This window comes from Loxodonta africana, chromosome 1 (assembly GCF_030014295.1).
Source record: "Loxodonta africana isolate mLoxAfr1 chromosome 1, mLoxAfr1.hap2, whole genome shotgun sequence".
NCBI lineage: Eukaryota > Metazoa > Chordata > Mammalia > Proboscidea > Elephantidae > Loxodonta > Loxodonta africana.
Window position 1 is genome coordinate 85,020,199 of NC_087342.1, and position 17,209 is coordinate 85,037,407.

A 17,209-nucleotide genomic window follows, 5' to 3' on the forward strand; every position below is an offset into this window, starting at 1 on the left:
TTTGACCACCTAGGAAAAATAGTTTTCTCAAAAAACATAGCCGTTAGTCCAGAAATCAGATTAAATTTAGATAACATGGTCAGCATATCATGCCTTTGTCTCACTGACTGCACTGAAATTTGTCTTTTCTTGAGAGAGTACAATCACTTGAGGTGGCCAATTGGGTCCATGAAATGAGCAGGCATGGGGGTACTGTACCAATGCAGAGATGGACTGAATCTAGGCACAGCCCCCTTGCACTCTCTGAGCTCTGAGGCACAAAATGCCAATAAGGATTGCTCTATCCACCAGCAAGAAAGACAGAGGTTGCAGATAGCTATGGAGCAGATCCCCAGTGGGCAGGGGGCAGGAGGAAGGCCATACACATAACTGGCAAGTTGATTATATTGAACCAATGATAGCAGTGGCACCAGGTGGCTATAAATGGGTCCTTGCAGAAATACTTACTTTGGACTGGGCTTTGCATACCCTGTGACATATGCAAATGCCAAAAACACCATTAAGGGATTGGGACAAAAGATACTGTACCAGTTTGGGCCAGTGAGTTATATTTCATCAGACAAAGGAACATACTTTACAGCTTACAGGGTGCAGCAATGGGCCAAGAAACATCATGTTAAATGGACGTCCATGTTGCACACTACCCTCTGAGTAATGGCTTGATAGAGAGTTGGAATGGGCAATTGAAATATTTGTTATCTAAAATGAGAGAAGATAAAGGCATGAAGGGCTGACTCACATGCCTTCACAAATGTGACTCAGAGCCAGGGAATAATCTTCTCTCAGTTAAATTTTATCAGAGGACAGAAAGGGTGAAGATGAGATGAACTATTGGAGAACAAGGCTGTCTTAGTCATCTAGTGCTGCTATAACAGAAATACCACAAGCGGATGGCTTCAACAAAGAGAAATTTATTCCCTCACAGTCTAGTAGGTTACAAGTCCAAATTCAGGGCGTCATCTCCAAGGGAAGGCTTTCTCTGTCAGCTCTGGAGGAAGGTCTGTGTCATCAATCTCCCCTTGGCCTAGGAGCTTCTTGGGCATAGGGACCCTGGGTCCAAAGGAAGCGCTCTGCTTCTGGTGCTTCTTTCTTGGTGGTATGAAGTCCCCCTATCTCTCTGATTGCTTCTCTCCTTTATATCTCAGAAAAGATTGGCTTAAGACACTAATCTCATAGATCTCATTAACATAATTGCCACTAATCCATCCCATTACATCATAGTGATAGGGTTTACAACACATAGGGAAATCACATCAGATGATAGAATGGTAGACATACAATACTGGGAATCAATCCATGACACTGACCAAAACAGACAGATACCTGCAGCAGACCTGAATGGCTGGTACTTGAGTAACCTCACCCTTAGGACTCTTTTACCCTATGGAAGGACTTATTGTTAATGACTGTTTTGGACTGGCAAAATGGTTAGAATGGGGAAGTTAATTCTTCAAGTATGAAAGGGTCAATGTCTAGAAGAGCCAAGAGGTGTCCGGTGGTGCAATGAATTACTTAATATGGCCCTTCTAGCCATTGTCCTTGTGACTCACACACAATGATTGAGTGGGACTATGCAAATAAGATACATGGAACCTGTAATGATTGGGATTATGTGTAAACTTGGCTAGGTCATGATTCTCAGTATTGTATGGTTGTCTTCCATTTTATGTTTTAGAAATCCTAACCTCTACATGTTAATGAGGCAGGGTTGGTGTGGGGTGTCCTGAGTCACAGGCTTGCAGGAAGGTGAATCAAGACCCACCCTTACTCAAGTTACCCCTTTCCCTGGGGTGTTGCCTGCATCCCAGGTATATATGTGGATCCCTAGTAGGGCTTTCTCTCTGTCTCTCCATCTGGATCCTGCGTCTGATTTGTGATTGTCTAACCTCTGGTTCTTGGGACTTGAGCCAGAGGCCAGCTGTCTTACCTGCCGATTCTGGGATTCACAGGCCTCCTCAGCCAGGTGGGCTGGCGGCCTATCACCTGACCTGATTCACCAGCTTCTGCAGCCTTGGGAGCCAGCAGCCTGTAGTCTGACCTGCTGATTTGGGTTCACCACCCCCGCAGCCACAAGGGTCGGGAGAAGCCTACACCTGACTCACAGATTTGGGACTTGCTAGCCTCCACAACCGTATGAGCCATTTCCTTGATATAGTTCGTGAGTTCTGTGAGATGTTGCAGTGAATTACAGAACCCAAAAATGGGAGGGAGAGTACTGAGGAGAGGGGGCGTAGTTGATGTTAGAGATGATAGAGTGGTAAAGCAGTTTGGAAAGGCTGGACATTTGGGACATCATTAACCTCTGCCTCATAGGAACCAGCTGTGTCCTGATTCTTATAAAAGAAATTATTCATTTAACTATCATTAAAAACAAGGTTTAAAATGTGTTCAGGTAATAATAAAACTGTAAAGAATGTCCAAGAAAATATGAAAGTAACAAGATACAACTTTTATAAATGAAAATAAAATGAATAAAATTAAAATCTCAATGGATTTTTCCAGAAAAAAAAGACAATTTGATACGAATAGGCCATTACTAATGCAAGTTCTAAATAATGTACTTTAGGTGAAGGAAAGACGCCAGAATGTATGAGATGAAAGAAAGAATAAATTTTAAAAGTGCAGATATATGGGAAAATTTAAATGAATACTGTTCTGGAAAAATAAAGACGTCTGGTGAGGTAAAAAAGATAATATATAGTTTGGGAGGGGCAAAACAGAGTTAACCGAAATCTAAACTCTCCCTTTTCCCCACCATAATGCTAAAGATACAGATTTCTTTACATTCTGATAAAAATTTTCCAAAATAAACTTCTCACTCAGTATGTGGTCTTTTCTTGTTATTACTGTTCTGTACATTTTAGTGTAGGGCATATAAAGGGGTCACTTTGAGAGTCTTTCTGTATGTTACCTTTCAAAATAATTGCTTAACTGCTCAGTAATTCAGATCCTCAAATCTCAAATTTAACCGTAGAGTTTTCATTACTGGGCAGTTTTCTGCAATAAGAAGGTCATTCATAGAGTAGGTGGAACCTGACGTTTTTTGTCTTTCAGAACCATGGAGAAATCCAAGTAACATGGATATTAGGGATTGAATCTCAGATGAATTCAATGGGATCCCAGGGAGGAAAGTTTTAGATAATCCCAAATGGACATGGAATTATGATTTTAAACATAGTCATTTATCACAATCTCAAGCACTGCACAGCTGCTGCGTGATCTCAGGCAAGTTTTCAGCCTCTCTTAACCTAATTTTCCTTGCCCAAGTTATTACATTTTCTAGACTTCATTTGTTCATTGTAAATAATAATATTGGCCTTCTTATATGACTGTGGTAAATACTGAACAAAATAACCCATGTAGGTACTTAACCCCATGCCTGAAATGTAGCAAGTGCCTTTTAAATGCAGGCATTATTACTATGGTTGTTGTCCTTGTTACTTTCCATATAATAACAAGGAATTTTCATTTACACAGGTTTCCACACAGAATCTCTAAAAACCTGATGGATCAGCACTTATTTTCTAAGATTTGTTGACAATATGAAAATACTCTAGTCACAGTCCAGAAGAAATTTTATAGAATTTCCCGGTATCTTATTCACAGGTTTCCTTTGATTCCAGAATGTTATTGCCTTGGTCTGAGACAATTCTCTTGAATTCTGGGACACTTTTGCCTGGTGTCTTGGAAAAAGAATGATTTCAATACAAACTTTATCTGGTTGAGGTTGAGATTTCAGCAAACTCAGGCCTGAGAAGCAAGGGTAAAGCGGACACTTCAGCAGCAGGAAGAGACTACAACAAGTGCAAGGCAGTTAAAGAAACCTTTGCTTTTGGCTAATGGGTATAGCCAAAACTAAATACAAACTAAAGTTTTTATTAGTCAAACGCCTTATGTAGAACACAATTCCCAAAGTATTTCTCTAAAATTCCCAGCAAGACTAGACCACGGGCCACCATGATCCTCCCAGTCTGCAGGAATAACCCTGTGAGCAGAGAAGAAACCAACCAGCTCATGAAAAGTTTCACCTGGAAGTTTTACAAAATCAACTATAATGTTGGGAAAAGGATTGGACATAGCTTAATTGCGTACAGGTCCCTGGGAATGTTATATCCATGCACTATGTTTTAAAGAGATGTGGTAAGCACAAGTTTGATTTGCTAAATTCTTTTGCAGAGTAGTTTATAATTGGTAGTCTGAAATTACTTGTAAGGAAGACTAGTTATAAAGTCATTCCTAGATGGCTAGGCCAAAATTTAGCATTTGAAAGAAATGCTGGCTAACTTTTCGCACCTGCCGGAAAATCTGGGTGGCTACACCTGGGTAGGCTCAATTTTACAGCTGGAGGGACTCTTCGAACTCATCATAGTCAAATATTTTAATTTTTAGATGAAATGAGGGGGCAAGTAACTCAAGCATACAGCACTAGTATTTTGCAGTGTACAACCCTACCCTTTTTTAGCCTCAAATTATTTCTATTTATAGAAATAATAACTCCACTGTTGTTATTGTTGTTACTTGCCATTGAGTTGGTTCCAACTCATAGCTACCCTATTGTCTTAGTTATCTAGCGCTGTTCTAACAGAAATACCACAAGCGGATGGGTATAACAGAGATGTATCCTCTCACAGTCTAGTAGGCTAGAAGTCCAAATTCAGGGTATCAGCTCCAGGAGAAGGCTTTCTCTGTTGGCTCTGGAGAAAGGAAGGCCCTTGTCATCAATATTCCCCTGGACTAGGAGTTTCTCCTTAAAGGAATCCCAGGTCCAAAGGACATGCGCTGCTCCCAGCGCTGTTTTTTTGGTAGTATAAGTTCCCCCTGTCTCTGTCTCTCTGCTTGCTTCTCTCTTTTATATTTCAAAAGAATTGGCTCAAGACACAATCCGATCATGTAGATTGAGTCCTGGCTCTTTAACATAACTGCCACCTATCCCTCCTCATGAACATCATAGAGGCAGGATTTACAACACATAGGAAAATCACATCAGATGACAAAATGGTGGACAATCACACAATACTGGGAATCATGGCCTAGCCAAATTGATACACATATTTTTTGGGGACACAATTCAATCCAGGACACCTATGTACAACAGAACGATACACTGACAGGTCCTGCGCCATCCTCACAATCGTTGTTATTCCTGAGCCCGTTGTGGCAGCTACTGTGTCAATCCACCTCGTTGAAAGTCTTCATCTTTCTCATTGACCCTCTACTTTACCAAGCATGGTGTCCTTCTCCAGGATTGGTCCCTCCTGATAACATGTCCAAATAGGTGAGACTAAGTCTTTGCTTCAAAGTCTTTGCTTTGAAGTCTTTGCTCTGGCTGTACTTCTTCCAAGACAAATTTGTTCATTCTTCTGGCAGTCCACAGTATATTCAATATTCTTTGCCAATACCATAATTCAAAGGCATCAATTCTTCTTCAGTCTTTCTTATTCATTGTCCAGCTTTCACATGCATAGGAGGTGACTGAAAACACCCTGGCTTGGGTCAGTCACATCTCAGTCATTAAAGTGGTATCTTTGGTTTTTAACACTTTAAAGAGATCTTTTACAGCAGATTTGCCCAATGCAATGGGTCGTTTAATTTTTTTGACTGCTGCTTCCATGGGCTTGCTTGAGGATCCAAATAAAATGAAAACCTCGACAACTTCAATATTTTCTCCATTTATCATGATGTTGCTTATTGGTCCAGTTTACATTCTGTCACATAGGGTTGCTATGAGTTGAAATTGACTCAATGGCACACAACAACAACAAATTTGATATAAAAGAAGCCCAGGTGGCACAACAGTTAAGTGCTTGGCTGTTTGCCTAAACATCCACAGTTCAAACCCACCCTGCAGTTTGAACCCACCTGTCAGCTAGAACCCTCTCAGTTACTGCATGGGAGAAAGACCTGGTGATCTGTTTCTGTAAATATTACAGCATAGAAAACCCTATGGGACAATTCTACTCTGTCACATGGGGCCGCTATGAGTTGGAATCAGCTCACTGGCACCTAACAACAACAAATATTCGATATACGTAATTTCCATGATGGTTTCACATACATTAACTCATTTGACCTTACCACAACCCTGTAAGGCTGTCAGAAAAGAATTTATTATCTTCCTTTTTTCAATAAAAAATCAAGGCCCAAAAATGTTAAATAAATTTCCCAAGGTTAGAGTTGTGAGCTCCTGAAATAAAGATCCTCTGATCTTCCAAGAGCCCTTTTTCCCTCCAGGTAAAAAATATGGAAAAAAATCAGATTGACTGTATCTTCAGATCTTAGAAATTAACTGACTGCACTGCAAGAAAGACTGGGACAGTGTTGTAGATTACCTTTATGTCAGAATTTAAAAACTTTATTTTATCACGTATACCCCAAACTGGGTCTGGGTACCCCAAGCTAGACTTTTTTTTTAAATTTAGATAAGGACATGGAAGGCAGTGCTTTAAGAGATAAAATGCATGGCACCTAATGTAGTTGCTCCAATTAGTAGGCTGTCAACAAGTGTCAAACAAATGTATATATAAAGGTCAAAGTTTGAAAGAGATGGAAGGAAGTGGAAAGGAGGAGAATAAATACTCAAGCTTCTTTATCACTTGGAGGAAGTGATAAAAGGTCTGTAATGGGTGGGAGGACCAGTGGGGTTGGGAATTTAGAGAAAGGGATGGGAAGCTGACAAAATGTGGAGTCTGGCTTGTCATAGTAGGAGAGGGAGAGGAGAAAGATAACTCAAAGGTTAACCAACCGAGGACAAGAAGGAATGAGGGAACCAGAAATTAGCAATACTTCAGTGGTATGGTGGACAGTAAACCCAGATCCATTGACTAGGTGCTTCATGTTCCTCTATGAGTTTTGAAAAGATCTCAGTTCTCTACTTTCAGAGATTTGATTGATTATGTCTGGGAGGGACCCAGTATTTATACAAGACTCTTCATGGGATTTGTCATGAATCTGGACTCTAGAGGCTGGAGTGCAATATCATTCAGGTCAAAGTAGGCACTTGAAGAAGGAGGATTGTACTGTTTAGAATGGCATAGAGAGTTTGAGGAGAATGAAGATGGAGGAAAGGCCATTATGTTTGAAACCAGAGGTCACCACTGACTACTCAGAATTGATAAGAGGGTCAGAATGAGCACAGATGCAGAAACAGTGAGAATTATGGTATGAGCAGAGGATGGTGAGGAGACAAGCCTGGACTGGCCTGGCAGAAGCACTATGTATATGAAACATTTGTTGTTGTTGTACGATGTGAGGAGCCCAGGTTGAAAGGCTTGGAATTTACCCTACCTGAGCAGCAGCATTTAAGACTTTGACTAGGGCTGAGACATGAAGAAAGCTCTGATGGTGTGCACAGTGGCTGGAAAAACTAACGACAAGCATGTTTCAACTGAACCTGCCTAAGCTAGAGATTTGTGTGTGGTGCACAAAGAAGTCCCTTACTTATCCTCTCCAGGTAACATAGCTAGCTAGTGGTAGAACGAGGACTATAAGACAAGAACACTTCTTGGGCTGAAGTATGGGGTGATTTCAGGGATAGAGAAGCTTAGAGGCAGAAAAACTCAGAGATAAGGAAAATATTAAGTGTGGCTGGACCTGTAGAATCTGAGTTCCAAGTGTAGCTAAGACTTTAAAAATCATTCACAGCAGCAATGGGATTGTCAGTTTAGCTAATCAGTAAGATCATCAGTTCAACTAGCAAGGTCTACTGCCATGTGGAAATGGAAGTCTCTGGGAAGTTCGCATAAGGATACATGTGTAAAGATATGCAATGGGTGTTAACTGTAGAGGAAAATAATGGAAATAACTTAAATATTTATTACTAGGGGAGTAGTTGCAATTGTACTATAAAGCAATATTAAAAATTTTTCTATGAAACTGGCAGGATATATATGATTTTTTAATAAATAAAACATAGCAAATAGCAGGGCACAATGAATAGAATAGTCTCATTAAAAAAAAGCTACGATGAGACGAAAACACCCAATATAAGCATTTATGATTGCCTGAGAATGGAGAAAGGAAATACCAAGAACAGGTTAATAATATTGATCACCTCAATAATGTGGTATGTATTTAGATATAGAAGAGTGTGATAGTTAAGGCTGTGTGTCAACTTGGCTGGGCCATGATTCTCAGTGGTTTGGTAGTTATGATGTAGTTTGGCAGTCCTGTGATGTGATCACTTCCATGATGAGATTTGATACAATGTGACCACCTCCATGATGGGATCTGCTGTGAGTAGCCAATCAGCTGAAAGGGAGTTTTCTTAGGCCTGTGGCTTGCATCAAATATAAGTGAATATTCAGCAAGGCTTGTGGGCTTTTGCTTGCTCTGAATCCTGCAGCTGGCTCTTATTTATCTGACCTCTGGTTCTTGGAACTTGAACTAGCAGTTTACCTGCTGTCTTGCCTGCTGTTCTTGGGATCGGTCCATCTTCACAGTTTGTCAGTGAGAGCCCTGCTCTCTAACCTACAGATCTTGAATTCACCAGCCCCCGTGGCTATGTGAATCAGGAGAAGCCTCTATCCTGACTCATGGACTTGGAACATTTCAGCCTCTACAACCATGCAAGCCATGTCCTTGATATAAATCTATATATATTTACATGCTTTACTGGTTTTGCTTCTCTAGAGAACCCAGCCTAAGAGTGGTTCTAGAGAAACAAAATTGTAAGGATGAGTTTTCTAAATTGGTTCTCAAGCCTAGTTAGTCTTAAAGATGTTGATGATCCTGCCTCTTGTAGTAAAGTGGGCATTGCTAATCCATGCCATGAAGTAACAATACAAATATGCAAAATAACACTGAGTCAGCTATTGCTAAAAGATGAGAATCTGGGTGGCTGCATGTGTAATACTTTTCTACAATTTTGTCGGAATTAGAAGTATAAGGAAGCTGGTTGTTGGTCCTACTTTCACTAGACAAACTGATGAAAGAAAGAGATGAGCTCGGGGCTTCAGAGTCAAAGCTCAAGTGCCACACAGACGACCTCAAAGTTTCCACTTGTGCCTTGGGAAAAAACCTTGTTTCTTGTACAGAGCTGATATTGCTGAAAATGAAACCCAGAGTCTTATTGTAAGAGTGGCTGAATTACAATGCCAACTCAATTGGAAAACTCAAGAGGTGTCTGAAGTTAAAGTGAGGGCACTGATTGGGAAGAAATGGAATGCCAAAACTTGGGGTGGGGACATATAGGCAGATAATCAGGAAGCTAGAGACACTAAGACCCTAAATTTCATTGAATCACTCCTGCAAACAGAACCAGCCCTCTCATTTCCATCTGAAGAGATTATGCCATGTTAGTCTGCTAAACCACCCTCCCAGTAAAATCATTAGGCCCTCCACTCCCATCTAATGAGCTTAACCTAGCTGCACATTAAGTACCTTTGTCTGAGTCATTGCCTAGGACATTGCCTGAGGCAGATGCTTTACAAGGTAATGCTGAATGGTCTCAAAACATTACTCCAGTCCCAATTTTGTCTTCTAGAAAGACCTATACCTATACTTAAATCCCAGCAAGCCCCAAAAGGTGAAGTACAAATTATGACCCAGGAGGAGGTATGCTACACTCCAAAAGAACAGCTTGACTTTTCTAATATGTACAGAAACCTGGGGACTATGTATGGGAATGACTATTAAGGGTGTGGGATAACGGTGCAAAGAAGATAAAGATGAATCAGTCTGAGTTTATTGACATGGGTTCGCTAAGTGCAGATTCTTTATTCAAGGTTTCAGCTCTAGAAGTTAGGAAAGGATCTCATAGTTTACCTGGCTAGGTTGCCGAGGCATGGATTATGCAATGGCCTATGCTAAATCAAGCTGAAGTACTAGACCTGCCTTGGTATGCTGTAAAAGAAGTTAGGCAAGGGCTTAGGGAAATTGGCATGCTAGAGTGGATTTATCAGGTTAGGCCTACAGTCCCACACATGGAGTGCTCAGAGGATAAACATTTTACCGTAACTGTGAAGAACAAATTTGTGAAGGGAGCCCCAGAATCTTGAAGACTGCTGTGATTGCTACTTTATGTAAGCCAGATTTGACAGTGGGAACTGCCCTAACTGAATTAAGACTCCTAACTACAATGGGACTAATAGGACCCCCTAGTAAAGAGGCCAAGAGGCTGCACTCAATTGAAAAAGCCAAGGTAGGTGTGGTTAGCATAATGGACAGAATTAAAGCAGTAATCAGATTCGTCAGACTCATATAAACTTATGGCATTGGCTATTTAGTCATGGTGTCCCTAGGAGCAAAATAGATAGGAAATCTACTAAATATTTACTTGATCTGTACAAGTGGTTAAATTCTAGGTCAACTGAATAGGAGTCTTACTCAAATTGCCAGAACAGAAAGTCACAGTCCCAGACTTGAACGAGTTTAAAGACCCAAAACCCCCTGAATGAAGGGGAGGCCATGCCCTCTTGAGGAAGAAGCCCACTACACTGCCAAAAATTTATACTGTTAATCTTTCTCACAGCCTTCCCCAAACGGATCTATGGCCTTTTATAAGAGTGACTATTCACTGGGGAAAAGGAAATAATCAGATTTTTCAGGGATTACTGGATACTGGGCCTGACCTGACACTAATTCTGGGAGACCCAAAATGTCACTGGGCCCACCAGTCAGACTGGGGGGATATGGAGGTCAGGTTATTAATGGAGTCTTAGTTCATGTCAGTCTTGCAGAAGGTCCAGTGTACCCCCGAACTCATCCTGTAGTGATTTCTCCAGTTCAGGAACGCATAATTGGAATAGATATACTCAGCAACTGGCAGAACCCCCACATTGGATCCCTGAAAAATGTAGAAAGGGCTATTATGGTATGAAAAGCCAATTGGAAGCCATTAGAATTGCCCCTAATTAGGAAAATAGTAAACCAAAAGCACTACCACATTCCTGGAGGAATTGCAGAGATTACTGCTGCCATCTATGACTTGAAAGATGCAGGGGTGATGATTCCCACCACATCCCCATTCAACTTGTCTATTAGTCTGTGCAAAATACAGATGGATCTTGGAGAATCACAGTAGATTCTCTAAAACTTAACCAGGTGGTGACTCCAATTGCAGCTGCTGTTCCAGGTGTAGTTTCATTGATTTAGCAAATTAATACATCTCCCGGTATCTGGTATATAGCTATCAATCTGGCTAATGTCTTTTTCTCCACACCTGTTTCAAAGGACCATCAGAAGCAGTTTGCCTTCAGCTGGCAAGGCCAGCAATGCACCTTCAGTTGCTTACCTCAGAGCTACGTCAACTCTCCAGCCTGATGTTATAACTTAGTCCACGACGACCTTGATCGCCTTTCTCTGCCACAAGATGTCACCCTGGTCCATTATATTGATAACGTTATACTGATTGGACCTAGTAAAGAAGCAGTGGCAATGACTCTGGATTTATTGGTAACATATTTAGATGATTGGACTTATTGGTAAAATATTTCATCTCAGTGAAATTTCTACAGATCCAGTGGTGTGTGGCATGTTGAGCTATTCCTTCTAAAGTGAAGGATAAATTATTGCATCTGGCTCCTCCCACAACTAAAAAGGAGCGCAACACCTAGTGGGCCTCTTTGGATTTTAAGGGAACATATTCCTTTTTGTGTGTGCTACTCCAGCCTATTTATCAAGTGACTTGAAAAGCTGCAAGCTTTGAGTGAGTCCCAGAATAAGAGAAAGCTCTGCAACAGGTTCAGGGTGCCATGCAAGCCACTCTGTCACCTGGGTCATATGATCTTGCTGATCCAATGGTGCTTGAAGTGTCAGTGGCAGATACAGATGCTGTTTGGAGTCTTTGGCAGGCCCTTATTCATGAATCACAACAGAGACCCTGAGGATTTTAGAGCAAAGCCCTACCATCCTCTGCAGATAACTACTCTCCTTTTGAGAAACAGCTTTTGGCTTGTTACTGGGCCTTAGGAGTGACTGAATGCTTAACTGTGGGCCACTAAGTCACCAAGTGGCCTGAGCTGCCCATCATGAACTGGGTGTTGTCAGAAACAGAGTCATAAAGTTGGACATGCACAGCAGCACTCCATCATTAAATGGAGATCAGGCCCTAGCAGGATCTGAAGGCACAAGTATGTTGCATGAGGAAGCGGCCTAAATGCCCATAGTCTCCACTTCTGTCACATTATCTTCCATCTCCCAGTCTGCACCTATGGCCCCATGGGGAGTTCCTTATGATCAGTCGACTAAGAGGAAACTTACGCCTGTTTTACAGATGGTTCTGAGCGATATGCAGGCACTACTCAAAAGTATACAATAGCAACTCTACAGCCCCTTTCTGGGGCCTCCCTGAAGGACAGTCGTGAAGGGAAATCCTTCCAATGGGCAGAACATCAAGCAATGCACCTGGCTTCTCACTTTGTTGGAAGAAGAAATGGCCGGATGTGCAACCGTATACTGATTCATGGACTGTGCCCAATGGTTTGGCTGGATCGTTAGGGACTTGGAAGAAACATGATTGGAAAATAGGAAACAAGGACGTATGTGGAGGAGGTATGTGGATAAGCCTCTCTGAATGAGCCAAAGAAATGAAGCTATTTGTGTTTCATGTGAATACTCACCAAAGGGTGACCTCAGCAGAAGATGATTTCAACAACCAAGTGGACAGGATGACGCATTATGTGGAAACCATGCATCCTCTTACCCAGCTATTCCCATCTTTGCTCAATGGGCTTATGAACAAAGTGGCCATGGTGGCAGGGATTGAGGTTATGCATGGCCTTGGCAACATGGAATTCCACTCACCAAGATCAACTTGGCTACAGACTCTGCTGAGTGCCCAATCCGCCAGCAGCAGAGACTAACATTGAGTCCCTGATATGGCACCATCCCTCAAGTTGATCAGCCAGCAGCCCAGCGGCAAGTTGATTACATTGGACCACTTCCATCATTGAAACAGCAGCATTTTGTTCTTACTGGAATAGACACTTACTCTGGACACAGACTTGCCTTCCATGCATGCAATTCTTCTGCCAAAACTACTGCCCGTTGACTTAGAGAATGCCTTATCCACTGTCATGGTATCCCACACGGCACTGCCTTGAATCAAGGGGGAGGGGTCACTTCACAGCAAATGAAGTGGGACAATGGGCCCATGCTCATGGAATTCAGTGGTCTTACCACGTTCTGCATCATCCTGAAGCACCTGGCTTGATAGAACAATGGAAGAGCCTTCTAAAGACACAATTATGGCACCAGCTAGGTGACAATGCCTTGCAGGGCTGAAGCAATGTTCTCCAGGAGGCTGTATATACTCTAAACCAGCATGCACTATATGGTGCTCTTTCCTGCATAGACAGGATCCATGGGTCCAGGAATCAAGGTACGGAAATAGGAGTGGCAGCATTCACTACTACCTCTAGTGACCCACTTGCAAGATTTTTGCTTCCTGTCCCTGCGACCTTATGCTCTGCAGGTCTAGAGGTCTTAGTTCCAAATGGAGGAATGTTCCCACCTGGTGACGCATCACTAATTCCACTGAACTAGAAGGTGAGAATGCCACTTGGCCATTTTGGGCTCCTTGTGCTTCTGGATCAACAGGCAAAGCAAGGAGTTACTATACTGGCTGGTGTGATTGATACTGATTACTAAGAGGAAGTCAGATTGATATTGCATAATGGAGGTAATGAGGGGTATGTCTGGAATGCAGGAGATCTCTTAGGGTGTCTCTTAGTATTACCATGTCATGTGACTAAAGTCAATGGAAAACTACAGCAACCCAATTCCAACATGACTACTGTGATGGTTAAGATTGTGTGTCAACTTTGCTGGGTTATGAGTCTCAGGGTTTTGGCAGTTGTATAATGTGATACTTCTCTGTCGAAATTTGATGTGATCACCTGATGACGTGATCTGCTGTGGTACCATCGGTGGCGGGGCCTGTGGCAGCTCACCAGTCCCATCAGTCTTTATCGCTCTGCCCTCTGCCCTCCACCGCCTAGTTTCTTTCTACTTGCCTTGCCAGGGTTTTTGCTTGTTCTAGATTCTGCAGCTGGCTCCTGTTCATCTGACCTCTGGTTCTTGGGACATGAGGTAGCAGTTTGATTGCCCATCTTGAGATTAGTCAATCTTCACAGCCTGCTACAGCCCTGAACTTTGGCCTGCCGATCTTGGATTCACCACCCCCTGCAGCTACGTCAATCAGCAGAAGTCTGTAACAGCTCTGCTTTCTGGCCTGCTGATCTTGGGTTTGCCAGCCCCTGTGGCTATGTGAAACAGGAGAATCCTTTTTCTTGCCCGGTGGACTTGGGACATTACGGCCTCTAAAAACCACGTGTCAACTTGGCTGGGCCGTGATTCTCAGTGTTTTGGTAGTCATATGTTGTGATCACTTTCCTGTTGAGATTTGATATGTGATCACCCCCAGATGGGATCTGCTGTGAGTAGCCAGTCAGTTGAAAGGGAGTTTCCTTGGGCTTGCGGTCTGCATCCGAATATAAGACATTCTGGCAAGGCTCAGGGGCTTTTGCTCATTCTGGGATCTGCATCTGGCTCCTGTTCATCTGACCTCTGGTTCTTCGGACTTGACCTAGCTGCAGTCTTGCCTGCTGAGCTTGGGATCTGTCAATCTTCACACCCTGTAAGCAAGAGCCCTGGTCTCTGCCCTGCCAATCTTGGGTTCCCAGGCTCCTGTGGCTACAGCTATCCTGATCCACGGACTTAGGACATTTCAGCCTCTACAACCATGTGAGTCATCTCCTTGATATTAATCTCTCTCTACATATATTTATACACTTCACTGGTTTTGCTTCTCTAGAGGGTCTCACATTCTTTTGAGCCAATGTGAACTCAGAAAGAATATTCCTTAGAGAAAGCTTGGGTTCAAGTTCTGGCTTTGCAGTAAACTTGGGTATATCATATAACCTCTGAGTCTTTATATTTATAATGACAGGATACATGCTAAGAACCTTATGCCATTATCATTACAGAGAAAAAATTCTTAGAGCCTTAGAAAATTTTGGAATTCTAAATAATTTCACAGTATAATTTCTGCAGAAGACCTTGGATGGTGCAAATGGTTAACACACTCAACTGCTAAACAAAAGGTTGGAGGTTCGGTTTCACCCAGAGGTGCCTCAGAAAACACTACGGGCCACAGTTCTACTCTGACTCATGTGGGGTTGCCATGAGTCAGAATCAATTTAACAGCCACTAGTATATAATTTCTGCAAGCCCTGGGGTTGAATGCATTGAACTGAAAACCCAGCTTCCACCCCCAATCTCCACATCAGACTGGAGATTCACTGGATTCTCTTAATACTCTGGTCAAATAGGAAGTCATAAAATATTCTTTCTGTTCAAAATACACCCTCAAGGAGCCCTGGTGGTTCAGTGGTTAAAGTGAGTGATTGCTAACCAAAAGGTTGGCGTTTCAAAACCACCAGTGGCTCTGCAGGAGAAATATGATGCAGTCAGCTTCCTAAGAGATTTACAGCCTTGGAAATCCTCTGGGGTTGCTACGAGTCAGAATCGATTCAACGGCAGTGGGTTTAGTTGGGTATACCAAGACCCCCTAAACTTTAGTTCTGTGGAACTCTGTGTATCCTACCTTTTTCCTCAAATTTCACTGCTAGTCCATTAGGAAATCTATGCGTTATCCCTTTAAACTATATAAAAAGTCTGAAAATCTCTCCATTTTCACTGTTAACATCCTAGTCCAAGCCACTATCATCTCTCACCCAGGTGATGAGAACAGCCTCCTAACTGGTTTCCTTTCTTCCACTATTGCTCTCCTAGTCTAGTCTTAAAAAAGTCAGAGTGATCCTTTTACATCACATCATGTCACTGCTTCCTAAAAACTTCCAATGGCCCCCCCTTGAATAAATCAAATTCCTCATGATGGTCTAAAGACCCCTGGCCTCCTATGATCTCTCTGGCCACATTTACCACTCTCCATCTTGCTCCCTCTGTGCCACTCATGCTGGCCTAGCCAGCACAGCTCCCGCTCCCAGATAATACCCTGTAGCAATGCTCTGCTACAGAGTAGGTGCTCAAAAAGTATCTCTGAATGAATTTATCAAAATATCCTAACTTTGTTAGTCTCCAGAGTGGGAAGAAACTATAGGAAAAGAACATAGTTAAACTTCCTGATTTTACAAATGCCTGTTGTAAGGACAGTAACTCAGATTCCCTTATGACCAAACTCTGTCTTTTCTAATATATTTTGCCACTTATTATTACTCTCAGTATTATTATGATCATTACTTATACTCCAGTAAAATAATCTATAATATCTAATTTCAAGGTGCCTTCTCATAAAAAAAAAAAACATTACCTCACTTGATACTTACAAACATATGTGAGGCAAAGAAAACCAGAATCATTATTTCCTTTGTTGGGAATCGAATTTTCAAATTTTATTTTGAATTTAGGACAGTCTCTCAATACAATTAATCAGTATCTCTCTCTTTCTTCCTGACAACGATATTGATTCTTACCAGTTTTGAAAAGTGCTAAACTCACCTAAGGTTTGGAGGATGATTGAGTCTTGGTTTCTGTGGAAACTGGAAGATCTTCTTTCCTTGATTCAGTTCAATGACCTAAGTTTCTTCACTCACTTTTGTTTAATTTTATTTAAAGGGTACTGAAAGGGCACTGATTTTGAATTACTAAATTACTGAGAAAATAAACTCTTACACACTAGGGTTTTTTTTTCCCCATTCTTGGATACGAGAAACCCATTTTTGCATATACTGACAACTATTACATCATAATAACTAAACATGAAAAAGGATAGTTTCAGAAGGAGAAAGAGGGCTATGATCTTTAAATTTGGATGAACCTATATTTACGGAAACATAAAAGGCATGAACAAGCCACACAGACTCACAAGTGAACCACAGTCCAGACTCTTGTTTCTTCTGCCTTCCGACGGGACCTGATTCCCATGGTATCCCATACGAAAGGAATTCCTTAATGATGGAGCTATGAAATCAAAACTCAGTTTCAGTACTGCTGTCCCACTGTGGACATGTTCAATTATGTGCAACTATAATCACACTCAAACTTGACCAAGATGCAGGTTTAGCATACAGGTGCAAAAGAACTCAATCACCAGAAATGAGTCTTAGCAGAGGAGCCAAGAAAGGTGAGTGGAGGACACAAAGGGTCCAGGATCACATGAGGTATATTTTGAGGCTACACATTTCCATTGGTTCCCATAGCTGGCCCAGGCAGCACCGTCTCCAAACATAAGTTGTCAAAGAGTAACTCA

At 41.9% G+C, this 17,209-nt stretch overlaps 1 pseudogene; it reads right to left on the minus strand.

Annotated features, from left to right (window-relative positions):
• LOC135227245 (patr class I histocompatibility antigen, B-2 alpha chain-like) overlaps positions 1-17,209 on the minus strand; it is a 49,239-nt pseudogene that overhangs the window by 10,708 nt on the left and 21,322 nt on the right.